The following is a 14076-nucleotide window of genomic DNA, read 5'->3' on the forward strand; positions in this document are numbered from 1 at the left end:
CCTCAAGGAATTCTTCCTATGGCTAATCTTGCTCAAGCTCCAACATCATATGGTTTTCAACTAGATGGAAGCAGTAATTTTAGAAGAGGTCGTGGTGGAAGAAATGGTCGTGGATGTGGCAAATTCATTTACTCTTCTCCCAGACCACAATGCCAGCTATGTGGAAGGCAGGGCCATGTTGTTTAACATTGCTTTCATCGTTTTGATCCAAATTTTCAGAATGTGGGTTTGACTTCTACACAGGCATCACAACAAGTTCCTTACTCAACCATGTACCCACCACCACCTCCATCTTCCTTCCATCAACCTCGTGCTTACCTTTCAATTCCGTCCATTACAAGTGCTTACTCAGTATCTAATCTGAAATTGAGTGCTTATGAGTTTGACCATTTTGAAAACCCAAAACTGTATAGGTCTATTGTAGGTGTACTTCAATATGTTACGATAACTAGACCTGATCTAGTATATTCTGTGAATAAGGTATCCCAATTCATGCATGATCCAAGATTGCACTATTGGAAGGCAGTCAAACGGATACTCAGATACTTGAAGGGAACCTTAGATCATGGAGTTGTTTTTCATAAGAGCTCTAACTTTCGTTTATTGGCCTTTTCTGATGTAGATTGGGCGTCCATCACAGGCTACTGCATCTACCTTGGAGACTGATGAGCGGATAATTTATACGCTTTTTGGCATTGTTTTTAGTATGTTTTAGTTAGTTTTTATTATATTTTTATTAGTTTTTAGTTAAAATTCACTTTTCTAGACTTTACTATGAGTTTGTGTGTTTTTCTGTGATTTCAGGTATTTTCTGGCTGAAATTGAGGGACCTGAGCAAAAATCTGATTTAGAGGCTGAAAAGGATTGCAGATGCTGTTGGATTCTAACCTCCCTGCACTCGAAGTGGATTTTCTGGAGCTACAGAAGCCCAATTGGTGCGCTCTCAACTACGTTGGAAAGTAGACATCCTGGGCTTTCCATAAATGTATAATAGTCCATACTTTGCTCGATATTTGATGGCCCAAACCGGCGTTCCAAATAAGCTCAAAACTGGCCAGCGTTAAACGCCGGAACTGGCACAAGAATGGGAGTTAAACGCCCAAACTGGCACAAAAGCTGGCGTTTAACTCCAAGAAAAGTCTCTACACATGAAAGCTTCAATGCTCAGCCCAAGCACACACCAAGTGGGCCCGGAAGTGTGTTTTTATGTCATTTACTCATCTTTGTAAATCCTAGGCTACTAGTTCTCTACAAATAGGACCCTTTACTATTGTATTCTCATCTTTGGACGTCTAATTCTTAGATCATCTGGGTAGCTATCTTGGAGAGTTTTATGCTATCTTAGATCACGTTTTGGGGGCTGGCCTCACGGCTATGCCTAGACGTTGTTCTTATGTATTTTCAGCGGTGGAGTTTCTACACACCATAGATTAAGGTGTGGAGCTCTGCTGTACCTCGAGTATTAATGCAATTACTATTGTTCTTCTATTCAATTCAGCTTATTCTTGTTCTAAGATCTTCATTTGCACCCAAGAACATTATGAATGTGATGATTATGTGATGCTCATCATCATTCTCACTTATGAACGCGTGCCTGACAACCACTTCCGTTCTACAAGCAAACAAGGCTTGAATGTTTATCTCTTAGATTCCTTAATCAGAATCTTTGTGGTATAAGCTAGAATTAATGGCGGCATTCAAGAGAATCCGGAAGGTCTAAACCTTGTCTGTGGTATTCTGAGTAGGATTCAAGGATTGAATGACTGTGACGAGCTTCAAACTCCTGAAGGCTGGGCGTTAGTGACAGACGCAAAAGAATCACTAGATTCTATTCCAACCTGATTGAGAATCGACAGATGATTAGCCGTGCTGTGACAGAGCGCGTTGAACATTTTCACTGAGAGAACGGGACTGTAGCCACTGACAACGGTGATGCCCAACATACAACTTGCCATGGAAAGGAGTAAGAAGGATTGGATGAAGACAGTAGGAAAGCAGAGAGACAGAAGGGACAAAGCATCTCCATACGCTTATCTGAAATTCTCACCAATGAATTACATAAGTATCTCTATCTTTATTTTATGCTTTATTCATAAATCCTCCATAACCATTTGAATCTGCCTGACTGAGATTTACAAGATGACCATAGCTTGCTTCATACCAACAATCTCCGTGGGATCGACCCTTACTCGCGTAAGGTTTATTACTTGGACGACCCAGTGCACTTGCTGGTTAGTTGTGCGAAGTTGTGATAAAGAGTTGAGATTTCAATTGAGCGTACCATATTGATGGCGCCATTGATGATCACAATTTCGTGCACCAAGTTTTTGGCGCCGTTGCCGGGGATTGTTTGAGTTTGGACAGCTGACGGTTCATCTTGTTGCTTAGCTTAGGTATTTTTCTTCAGAGTTCTTAAGAATGAATTCTAGTGTTTCAAGGTGATGTTCTTATCATCACCAAAGCTGATTGATTCTCATCAATTTAGCTTTTGAATGCAATGTCCTGCTGAAGCTTCGCTAGCCATGTCTAATTTCTTTAGACTAAAGCTTTAGACTAACATTGCATGATTCCTGGAATTCTCATTAAGAATTTTGATATCCTTATTTTCTTTTCCACTTAATTTTCGAAAAATCCAAAAAAATTATAAAATCTTAAAATAAAAAATATGTTTTGTTTCTTGTTGAGTCTAGTGTCTCATTCTAAGTTTGGTGTCAATTGCATGTTTCTATTCTTCTTGCATTTTTTCGAATTCATGCATGTGTCTTAATTGATCTTCAAGTTGTTCTTGATGATTTTCTTGTTCTGATCTTTAAATTCTCTTGTCTTGAGTATTTTGTTGTTTCTCATATGCATTCTCAATTTGTTAGTGTCAGTAGTATATAAACTTCTAAGTTTGGTGTCTTGCATGCATTGTTTATTTGATTTTAGTTGCATTTTGATTATCCCTCATTATTAAAAATCCAAAAAATTTTTAATTTGTGTCTTTTCAAGTCAATAATGCAGGGAATTGAAGATTCAGAACATACAGCAGAGGAATTACACAGAAAAAGCTGGGCGTTCAAAACGCCCAGTGAGGAAGGAAAACTGGCGTTTAAACGCCAGCCAGGGTACCTGGCTGGGCGTTTAACGCCCAAAAGGGCAGTGTTTTGGGCGTTTAACGCCAGGATGGCATAAGAGGGAAGATTTTGTTTTTAATGCAAATTTTTTTCAAGTTTTCAAAATTTTTCAAAATCAAATCTTTTTCAAATCATATCTTTTCAATCATATATTTTCAAAATCAATTTCTTTCCATTTTAAAAAATACTTGCTAACAATTAATGATTTGATTCAACATCTCAGAGTATGTTGCCTTTTCTGTTGAGAAAGGTTTAATGTCTGAATCATATCTTTCTTGTTAGGCAAGTTATTAATTTTCAAAATCAAATCTTTTTAAATTGTTTTTCAATCATCTCTTTTTAATCACATCTTTTTCAAAATATTTTTCAATCATATTTTTTTAATTTCAAATTTCAAAATCTTTTTCAAAAATCACTTGATTTCTTTTCCACTCTTAGTTTTCGAAAATCAATTAGTATTTTTCAAAATGTTTTTTTTTAAATCTTTTTAATTTATTTTCGAAAATTTCTTCCCCTCTTCTCACATCCTTCTATTTATGGACTAACACTCCTCCTCAATGCACAATTCGAACTCTATCTTACTTGATATGTTCGAATTCTTCTACTTCTTCCTTCTATTTTACTTCTCCTCTGACACCTCAAGGAATCTCTATACTGTGACATAGAGGATTTCATATTTTCTTATTCTCTTCTCTTTTATATGAGCAGGAGCAAGGACAAAAGCATTCTTGTTGAGGCTGACCCTGAACCTGAAAGGACCTTGAAGCGAAAGCTAAGAGAAGCTAAGGCATAACTCTCTGTAGAGGACCTAACAGAAATCTTCAAAGAAGAAGAACCCATGGCGGCCGAAAACAACAACAATGCCAACAATGCAAGGAAGGTGCTGGGTGACTTTACTGCACCTACTCCCGACTTCTATGGGAGAAGCATCTCTATCCCTGCCATTGGAGCAAACAACTTTGAGCTTAAGCCTCAATTAGTTTCTCTAATGCAACAGAATTGCAAGTTCCATGGACTTCCATTGGAAGATCCTCATCAGTTTTTAGCTGAATTCTTGCAAATCTGTGACACTGTCAAGACTAATGGGGTTGACCCTGAGGTCTACAGACTTATGCTATTCCCTTTTGCTGTAAGAGACAGAGCTAGGATATGGTTGGACTCACAACCTAAAGAAAGCCTGAACTCTTAGAAAAAGCTAGTCAATGCCTTCTTGGCAAAGTTCTTTCCACCTCCAAAATTGAGTAAGCTTAGAGTGGAAGTCCAAACCTTCAAACAGAAGGAAGGTGAATCCCTCTATGAAGCTTGGGAAAGATACAAATAATTGATCAGAAAGTGTCCTTCTGACATGCTTTCTGAATGGAGCATCATAGGTATCTTCTATGATGGTCTGTCTGAACTGTCCAAGATGTCATTAGATAGCTCTGCTGGAGGATCTCTTCATCTGAAGAAGACGCCTACAGAAGCTCAAGAACTCAATGAAATGGTTGCAAATAACCAATTCATGTACACTTCTGAAAGGAATCCTGTGAACAATGGGACGAATCAGAAGAAAGGAGTTCTTGAGATTGATACTCTGAATGCCATATTGGCTCAGAACAAAATATTGACTCAGCAAGTCAATATGATTTCTCAAAGTCTGTCTGGAATGCAAGCTGCACCAGGCAGTACTAAGGATGCTTCATCTGAAGAAGAAGCTTATGATCCTGAGAACCCTTCAATGGAAGAGGTGAATTACATGGGAGAACCCTATGAAAACACCTATAATCCTTCATGGAGAAATCATCCAAATCTTTCATGGAAGGATCAACAGAGACCTCAACAAGGTTTCAACAACAATAATGGTGGAAGAAACAGGTTTAGCAATGGCAAGCCTTTTCCAGCATCTTCTCAGCAACAGACAGAGAATTCTAAGCAGAGCCACTCTGACTTAGCAACCATGGTCTCTGATCTAATCAAAACCACTCAAAGTTTCATGACTGAAACAAGGTCCTCCATTAGGAATTTGGAGACACAAGTGGGACAGCTGAGCAAGAAAATTACTGAACTCCCTCCTAGTACTCTTCCAAGCAATACAGAAGAGAATCCAAAAGGAGAATGCAACGCCATTAACATGACCCACATGGCCGAATTTGGAGAGGAGGAAGAGGCAGTGAGCGCCACTGAGGAAGACCTCAATGGACGTCCACTAGCCTCCAATGAGTTCCCTAATGAGGAACCATGGGAATCGGAGGCTCACACTGAGACCATAGAGATTCCATTGGATTTACTTCTGCCATTCATGAGCTCTGATGAGTATTCTTCCTCTGAAGAGGATGAAAATGTCACTGAAGAGCAAGTTGCCAAGTACCTTGGAGCAATCATGAAGCTAAATGACAAGTTATTTGGTAATGAGACTTGGGAGGATGAACCCACTTTGCTCACCAAAGAACTGGATGACTTGTCTAGGCAGAATTTACCTCAAAAGAGACAGGACCCTGGGAAGTTCTCAATACCTTGTACCATAGGTACCATGACCTTTGAGAAGGCTCTGTGTGACCTAGGGTCAAGCATAAACCTCATGCCTCTCTCTGTAATGGAGAAGCTAGGGATCTTTGAGGTGCAAGCTGCAAGAATCTCACTAGAGATGGTAGACAATTCAAGAAAACAAGCTTATGGACTTGTAGAGGATGTTCTGGTAAAGGTTGAAGACCATTACATCCCTGCTGATTTCATAGTCCTAGAGACTGGGAAGTGCATGGATGAATCTATCATCCTTGGCAGACCCTTCCTAGCCACAATAAAGGCTGTGATTGATGTGGATAGAGGAGAATTGATCATTCAAGTGAATGAAGAATTCCTTGGGTTTAAGGCTCAAGGATATCCCTCTGTAACCATGGAGAGGAAGCATGAAGAGCTTCTCTCAAAACAGAGTCAAACAGAGCCCCCACAGTCAAACTCTAAGTTTGGTGTTGGGAGGCCACAACCAACTTCTAAGTTTGGTGTTGAACCCCCACATTCAAACTCTAAGTTTGGTGTTGGGAGGTTCCAACATTGCTCTGAGCATCTGTGAGGCTTCATGTGAGCCCACTGTCAAGCTACTGACATTAAAAAAGCGCTTGTTGGGAGGTAACCCAATGTTATATTTATCTATTTTCCTTTGTTATTTTATGTTTTCTGTAGGTTGATGATCATGGGAAGTCACAAAATCAATTGAAAAAGCAAAAACAGAATAAAAAATAGAAAGAAAAATAGCATACCCTGGAGGAAAACCTTGCTGGCGTTTAAACGCCAGTAAGGGCAGCAAATGGGCGTTTAACGCCCAGTCTGGCACCATTCTGGGCGTTTAACGCCAGAAAGGGGCACCAGACTGGCGTTAAACGCCAGAAAAGGGCAAGAAGCTGGCGTTAAACGCCAGAAATGGGCACCAGCCCAGCGTTTAACGCCAGAATTGGCATAAAGAGCATTTTTGCTTGCCACTTGGTGCAAGGATGAATTTTCCTTGACACTTTAGGATCTGTGGACCCCACAGGATCCCCACCTACCCCACCACTCTCTCTCTTCTTCACCCATTCACCAATCAACTCAACACCTCTTTCCTAAAAACCCCTCACCTATCAAATCCTACCATTCTTTTCACCACTCACATCAATCCTTCATAAAACCCCACCTACCTCACCATTCAAATTCAAACCACTTTCCCTCCCAAACCCACCCTCACATGACCGAAACCTACCCCTCTCTCCACCCCTATATAAACCCATCTTCACTCCTTCATTTCCACACAACCTAAACACTACTTCTCCCCCTTGGCCGAACCACAAAGCCTCCTCCATCTCCTCCATTTCTTCTTCTTCTACTATCTTCTTTCTTCTTTTGCTCGAAGACAAGCAAACCTTCTAAGTTTGGTGTAGTAAAAGCATTGCTTTTTGTTTTTCCATAACCATTTATGGCACCTAAGGCCGGAGAAACCTCTAGAAAGAGGAAAGGGAAGGCAAAAGCTTCCACCTCCGAGTCATGGGAAATGGAGAGATTCATCTCAAGGGTGCATCAAGACCACTTCTATGAAGTTGTGGCCATGAAGAAGGTGATCCCCGAGGTCCCTTTCAAACTCAAAAAGAGTGAATATCCGGAGATCCGACATGAGATCCGAAGAAGAGGTTGGAAAGTTCTTACCAACCCCATTCAACAAGTCGGAATCTTAATGGTTCAAGAGTTCTATGCCAATGCATGGATCACCAAGAACCATGATCAAAGTGTGAACCCGGACCCAAAGAATTGGCTTACAATGGTTTGGGGGAAATACTTAGATTTTAGTCCGAAAAATGTAAGGTTGGCATTCAACTTGCCCATGATGCAAGGAGATGAACACCCTTACACTAGAAGGGTCAACTTTGATCAAAGGTTGGACCAAGTCCTCATAGACATCTGTGAAGAGGGCGCTCAATGGAAGAGAGATTCAAGAGGGAAGCCGGTTCAACTGAGAAGGCATGACCTCAAGCCCGTGGCTAGGGAATGGTTGGAGTTCATCCAACGCTCAATCATTCCCACTAGCAACTGGTCCGAAGTTACTATAGACCGGGCCATCATGATTCATAGCATCATGATTGGAGAAGAAGTAGAAGTTCATGAGGTTATAGCCCAAGAACTTTATAAGGTGGCGGACAAGTCCTCTACCTTGACAAGGTTAGCCTTTCCTCATCTCATTTGTCACCTCTGTTATTCAGTTGGAATTGACATAGAGGGAGACCTCCTCATTGATGAGGACAAGCCCATCACTAAGAAAAGGATGGAGCAAACAAGAGATCTCACTCATCATGAAATCCCTGAGATGCCTCAAGGGATGTACTTTCCTCCATAAAACTATTAGGAGCAAATCAACACCTCCCTAGGAGAATTGAGTTCCAACATGGGACAACTAAGGGTGGAGCACCAAGAACATTCCATCCTCCTCCATGAAATTAGAGAAGATCAAAGAATCATGAGAGAGGAGCAACAAAGGCAAGGAAGAGACATTGAGGAGCTCAAGCACTCCATAGGATCTTCAAGAGGAAGAACAAGCCGCCATCACTAAGGTGGACCCGTTCTTTAATCTCCTTGTTCTTTATTCTCCTGTTTTTCGAATTTTCATGCTTATGTTTATCTATGTTTGTGTCTTATGATCATTAGTTTCTTAGTGTCTATGCCTTAAAGTTATGAATGTCCTACAAATCCATCACCTTTCTTAAATGAAAAATGTTCTTAATTGAAAAAGAGAAGAATTGCATGAATTTTGAATTTCATAACAGATTAATTATTTTGATGTGGTGGCAATATTTTGGTTTCTGAATGTATGCTTGAACAGTGCATATGTCTTTTGAATTTGTTGTTCATGAATGATTGGCTCTTGAAAGAATGATGAAAAAGGAGACATGTTACTGAGGATCTGAAAAATCATAAAAATGATTCTTGAAGCAAGAAAAAGCAGTGAATACTAAAAAAAACGAAAAGAAAAGAAAAAAGGAAGAGACAGAAATAAAGTTGTGATCCAAGGCAAAAAGAGTGTGCTTAAGAACCCTGGACACCTCTAATTGGGGACTCTAGCAAAGCTGAGTCATAATCTAAAAAGGTTCACCCAGTTATGTGTCTGTGGCATGTATGTATCCGGTGGTAATACTGGAAGACAGAGTGCTTTGGGCCACGGCCAAGACTCATAAAGTAGCTGTGTTCAAGAATCATCACACTTAACTAGGAGAATCAATAATACTATCTGGATTATGAGTTCCTATAGAAGCCAATCTTTCTGAATTTCAAAGGATAGAGTGAGGTGCCAAAACTGTTCAGAGGCAAAAAGCTAAAAGCCCCGCTCATCTAATTAATACTAATCTTCATAGATGTTTTTGGAATTCATTGCATATTATCTTCTTTTTATCTTATTTGATTTTCAGTTGCTTGGGGACAAGCAACAATTTAAGTTTGGTGTTGTGATGAGCGGATAATTTATACGCTTTTTGGCATTGTTTTTAGTATGTTTTAGTTAGTTTTTATTATATTTTTATTAGTTTTTAGTTAAAATTCACTTTTCTGGAATTTACTATGAGTTTGTGTGTTTTTCTGTGATTTCAGGTATTTTCTGGCTGAAATTTAGGGACCTGAGCAAAAATCTGATTTAGAGGCTGAAAAGGACTGCAGATGCTGTTGGATTCTAACCTCCCTGCACTAGAAGTGGATTTTCTAGAGCTACAGAGGTCCAATTGGCGCGCTTTCAACTGCGTTGGAAAGTAGACATCCTGGGCTTTCCAGAAATGTATAATAGTCCATACTTTGCCCGAGATTTGATGGCCCAAACCGGCGTTCCAAATCAGCTCAAAACTGCCCGGCGTTAAACGCCAGAACTGGCACAAGAATAGGAGTTAAACGCCCAAACTGGCACAAAAGCTGGCATTTAACTCAAAGAAAAGTCTCTACACATGAAAGCTTCAATGCTCAGCCCAAGCACACACCAAGTGGGCCCGGAAGTGGGTTTTTATGTCATTTACTCATCTTTGTAAACCCTAGGCTACTAGTTCTCTACAAATAGGACCTTTTACTATTGTATTCTCATCTTTGGACGTCTAGTTCTTAGATCATCTGGGTAGCTATCTTGGAGAGTTTTATGCTATCTTAGATCACGTTTTGAGGGCTGGCCTCACGGCCATGCCTAGACCTTGTTCTTATGTATTTTCAACGGTGGAGTTTCTACACACCATAGATTAAGGTGTGGAGCTCTGCTGTACCTCGAGTATTAATGCAATTACTATTGTTCTTCTATTCAATTCAACTTATTCTTGTTCTAAGATATTCATTCGCACCCAAGAACATGATGAATGTGATGATTATGTGACGCTCATCATCATTCTCACTTATGAACGCGTGCCTGACAACCACTTCCGTTCTACAAGCAAACAAGGCTTGAATGTTTATCTCTTGGATTCCTTAATCAGAATCTTCGTGGTATAAGCTAGAATTGATGGCGGCATTCAAGAGAATCCGGAAGGTCTAAACCTTGTCTGTGGTATTCTGAGTAAGATTCAAGGATTGAATGACTGTGACGAGCTTCAAACTCCTGAAGGCTGGGAATTAGTGACAGACGCAAAGGAATCACTAGATTCTATTCCAACCTGATTGAGAACCGACAGATGATTAGCCGTGCTGTGACAGAGCGCGTTGAACATTTTCACTGAGAGGACGGGACTGTAGCCACTGACAACGGTGATGCCCAACATACAGCTTGCCATGGAAAGGAGTAAGAAGGATTGGATGAAGACAGTAGGAAAGCAGAGAGACGAAAGGGACAAAGCATCTCCATACGCTTATCTGAAATTCTCACCAATGAATTACATAAGTATCTCTACCTTTATTTTATGCTTTATTCATAAATCCTCCATAACCATTTGAATCTGCCTGACTGAGATTTACAAGATGACCATAGCTTGCTTCATACCAACAATCTCCGTGGGATCGACCCTTACTCGCGTAAGGTTTATTACTTGGACGACCCAGTACACTTGCTGGTTAGTTGTGCGAAGTTGTGATAAAGAGTTGAGATTTCAATTGAGCGTACCATGTTGATGACGCCATTGATGATCACAATTTCGTGCACCAGAGACAAACTTATTTCTTGGAAGAGCAATAAGCAATCCAAGGTTAGTAGAAACAGTACTGAAGCAGAATACCGCTCGCTGGCTGCTGCTTAAAGTGAACTTGTGTCGATTCAACAACTACTAAAGGAACTACACATTGTTCAAACTATAGCCCGTACTATCTTTTTGCGACAATCAAACTAAAATGATTTTTAATACGTATAAGTAATAATAATTATATTTTGTAAAATAACTTTTAAAATTTAAAATGATCATAATAAACACAAATAAATGAAGACTTTTGATTATGAATGAAGTTTGACATTAATAATTTAATTAAAGATAAATCTAAATATTTATTGCTCTATGAGATTATATTGAAATTTTTAATTTTGATAAACACAGGTTAATCTAAAAATTATCTCCTTAAATATTTAAAAAGCACCATCCAACTTTTTAAAACTACAAATATGAACACATAATTTTTTTATTTATCAAACCATATCATATCCATAATTTAGTCAAGGGTAATGAAGCGATTAATTGGTCACATATGGTATATTAATATTAGGGGAGGTAGAATGGGCTGAACCTGCCACCAAAAACGATGGACCGAGTTCTTGCCCAATAAAAAAATTCGCCAAACCTACGAATTTTGGCAAGAAGGGGGTGGAATGGTCCGTAAGAGCCAAAAAATTTTTAAAATAAAAGAGTGATTAGTGTTATAAAATTAATAATTATATAATTTTTAAACACATTTTTTTTTATTTTTTACTTTTTTTATTATTTTTTTTGTTATTAATTTTATTTATTTATTTTACATTGCTCAAATTAAGTGACTTATTTTTAAAAAATAATAATTTTATTGATGAATATTATTTTAAACAATCGTATCGAAGTTAAAATTGAGAAGAAGATAATAAAAAATCATATCGTAATATGATCTTTTTTATTTATATTTAATTTTTAATTTTTTAAAAAATTCAAGTGGACTAGCTCGCTAGCCCGCTAACTCGTCATAAAACCGAGGCGGACTAACATTTTAGATCTACTTTATTTTGCAGGAGGAATTTTTGAGACGGGATAGACTACTCTCTTTATCATCCCTACATAATAGTGTTATGTGTCATAATATTAGTTTGCAGGTGGAAATGATCCCGGAAGATATATCAAGCTACATGTTTACTAGGAGTATTTTTTGAAAGGTCTTGTCCCACTTAGAGTGGAGCTGTTTGTCAGGTTTGCCTAACTGGTAGGGTAAATACGAAGGAGAGACCGAGTCGGTTTGGAGTTATTTACCAAAAAGATACTTTATGTGTTTTATGTAACAATGTTGTTGAATGTGGCTACCACTTGTTTCTTGGCTGTAGTTTTTCTTGACAGGTATGGTGTGCTTGGATATCATATGGTGGTATGCAATGGGTTTATCCGGGTACAGTAAAGGAGCACTTTTAAAGTTAGACTGAGATCTCAAATTAAAAAGAGGAGTGTAAGAGATGGATGGTGTGTTTTTGCGCGATAATTTGGAACGTATGATTGGAACGAAACTGGAGGATTTTTCAGAATAAAGGAAAAGGAGTTAAGGAGATTATCAATATGTCCTTTCTGAGCTACAAGGAGCCTTGTAGCTAGGTGCAGATCCCTTCTGTTATTGATGGCAATGCCGGAGATAACAAATGGAGATCTATATTTGCTTTGTTTTATTTGCTCCTCTTAGTTAGTTGTTATTCCTATGGTGTTGTCCTTTATGCTTCACTTGTTGTTAAGCTCTTCTTTTAAAAAAAAAATCTTAGTGTCTTACAAAATTACAATACAATTTGTTCATCTGTCATTTAGCATGTCATTAGTGCGTGTGAATCAAATTAATTATTGACTTTGCACTAAGTACACATTTTAATATCTAAAATTAAATGTTGTTAACTAAATTATTCAATGAACTACTCTCACCTCTTGTTTTGTAAAAATCAAAATTTCAATATTTTTTAAACTTGTTAATTTCGTCGTCTATTTTTCATGTGTTGTGTAAAAATACATTTTTTTTATAAATGTCATAAGTTTATGATTTTGATCATTAAATTTTTTACAATAAAAATATTTCAACCCTATCAATTTAGGAGTAATCCTAAAAAAGCAATTTAATTTTAAAAGAATTTAAAATATTCCTTTTAGACTTTAATCTTAGTATAGCATGTATTACATAACTAAGGTGTTAGTTGGCAATAGAGATAGTTCCGTAATATAGCTATTAGCTAGTAGGCAAAATTAACACGTAAGGAGTCACTAAGTTAGTTACATATCAAGTAGTTGAGAGATATTTATCACGTGTAATGAGAGTGCTTAATAACAAAGCACTATATATACTCAGTTAGATCACTGTAGAGAGTGTGTTTTGTTATTGTAAGTCTCAGTTGCTTATCAATCGAGAAAATGAACCAGAAAAGCTTGGTCGTTTCTCTTACTCTCACACTCCTTCAACTGCGTCTAATCAAGAACCAGCTCTTCACTCTTATGAACTCACCACTTTCCACACAGTGCGGTGAGTGTGGAAGAAAAGTTGAAGAATTTATAGGTGCATTGAAAGAACGAGCATTGAACAAATCCAAAATCTTGAAAGATTCGAATCCATGGAGGAGAACTCATCTTCATTCCTTCGATCAAAGTTCAGACTCGCAAATCTGCTCAGTTAGGTCAATCTCATGCAAATGAATCATTCCAAAGCTCGAAAAAGTCCAACCTTGGATCCAACGAGTCCATATTTTCTTCGTCGGGAGAAAATCTTGGAATTGCGTTGATCTCAACCGTTCTTGAAGAAAACTACTATCATATTTGGGAGAAAGCAATATGGCGTGCGTTGAAGTTGAAGAATACGGTGAAATTTGTGGATGGTTCAATCAAGAAGCCAGAGAAGAGTGATTCTCTGTTCAAAGCATGACAGCGATGTAATAATTATGTAGTTTCTTGGATCAATCTCTCATTGAATTCAGAGATTATACAAAGCATAATGTGGATCAATCTCTCATTGAGTCATAGGTATTGCCAAGGAGATGCTGTCAAAATCGCCAAAAATTAGGAGTTGCTTGTAACAAGGCAAGGAGATTCAATGATAATCTCATATTACACCAAATAGAAAGGAATTTAGGAGAAATAGTTTGATAACTTTCAACCAATTCCTTATTGTGTCATGTATGAAGAAGATTGTAAGTGTGAACTGAATGTGATGAGAAGGTACAAAGAATATGCTTGTGTTGTATGGTTTCTTCGAGATTTGAGTAAACAATTCTCTATTGCCCGATCACAGCTGATGCTGATGAAGTCATTGCCCAAGGTAAATAGAACATTCTCTTTACTTCTACGAGAAGAAAGATAGATGAGCAAGCTGAAAT

At 38.2% G+C, this 14076-nt stretch overlaps 1 non-coding gene across 1 annotated transcript; it reads right to left on the reverse strand.

Moving 5' to 3' along the window:
• Positions 1 to 4359: 4359 nt before the first annotated feature.
• LOC130932258 (small nucleolar RNA R71) lies at positions 4360 to 4467 on the reverse strand. The gene has a single exon (XR_009067416.1). It is a non-coding gene; the product is annotated as a small nucleolar RNA R71 (small nucleolar RNA).
• Between the last annotated feature and the right edge of the window lie 9609 nt (positions 4468 to 14076).

Source organism: Arachis stenosperma, chromosome 5, assembly GCF_014773155.1.
Source record: "Arachis stenosperma cultivar V10309 chromosome 5, arast.V10309.gnm1.PFL2, whole genome shotgun sequence".
In the NCBI taxonomy this organism is placed as follows: Eukaryota; Viridiplantae; Streptophyta; class Magnoliopsida; order Fabales; family Fabaceae; genus Arachis; species Arachis stenosperma.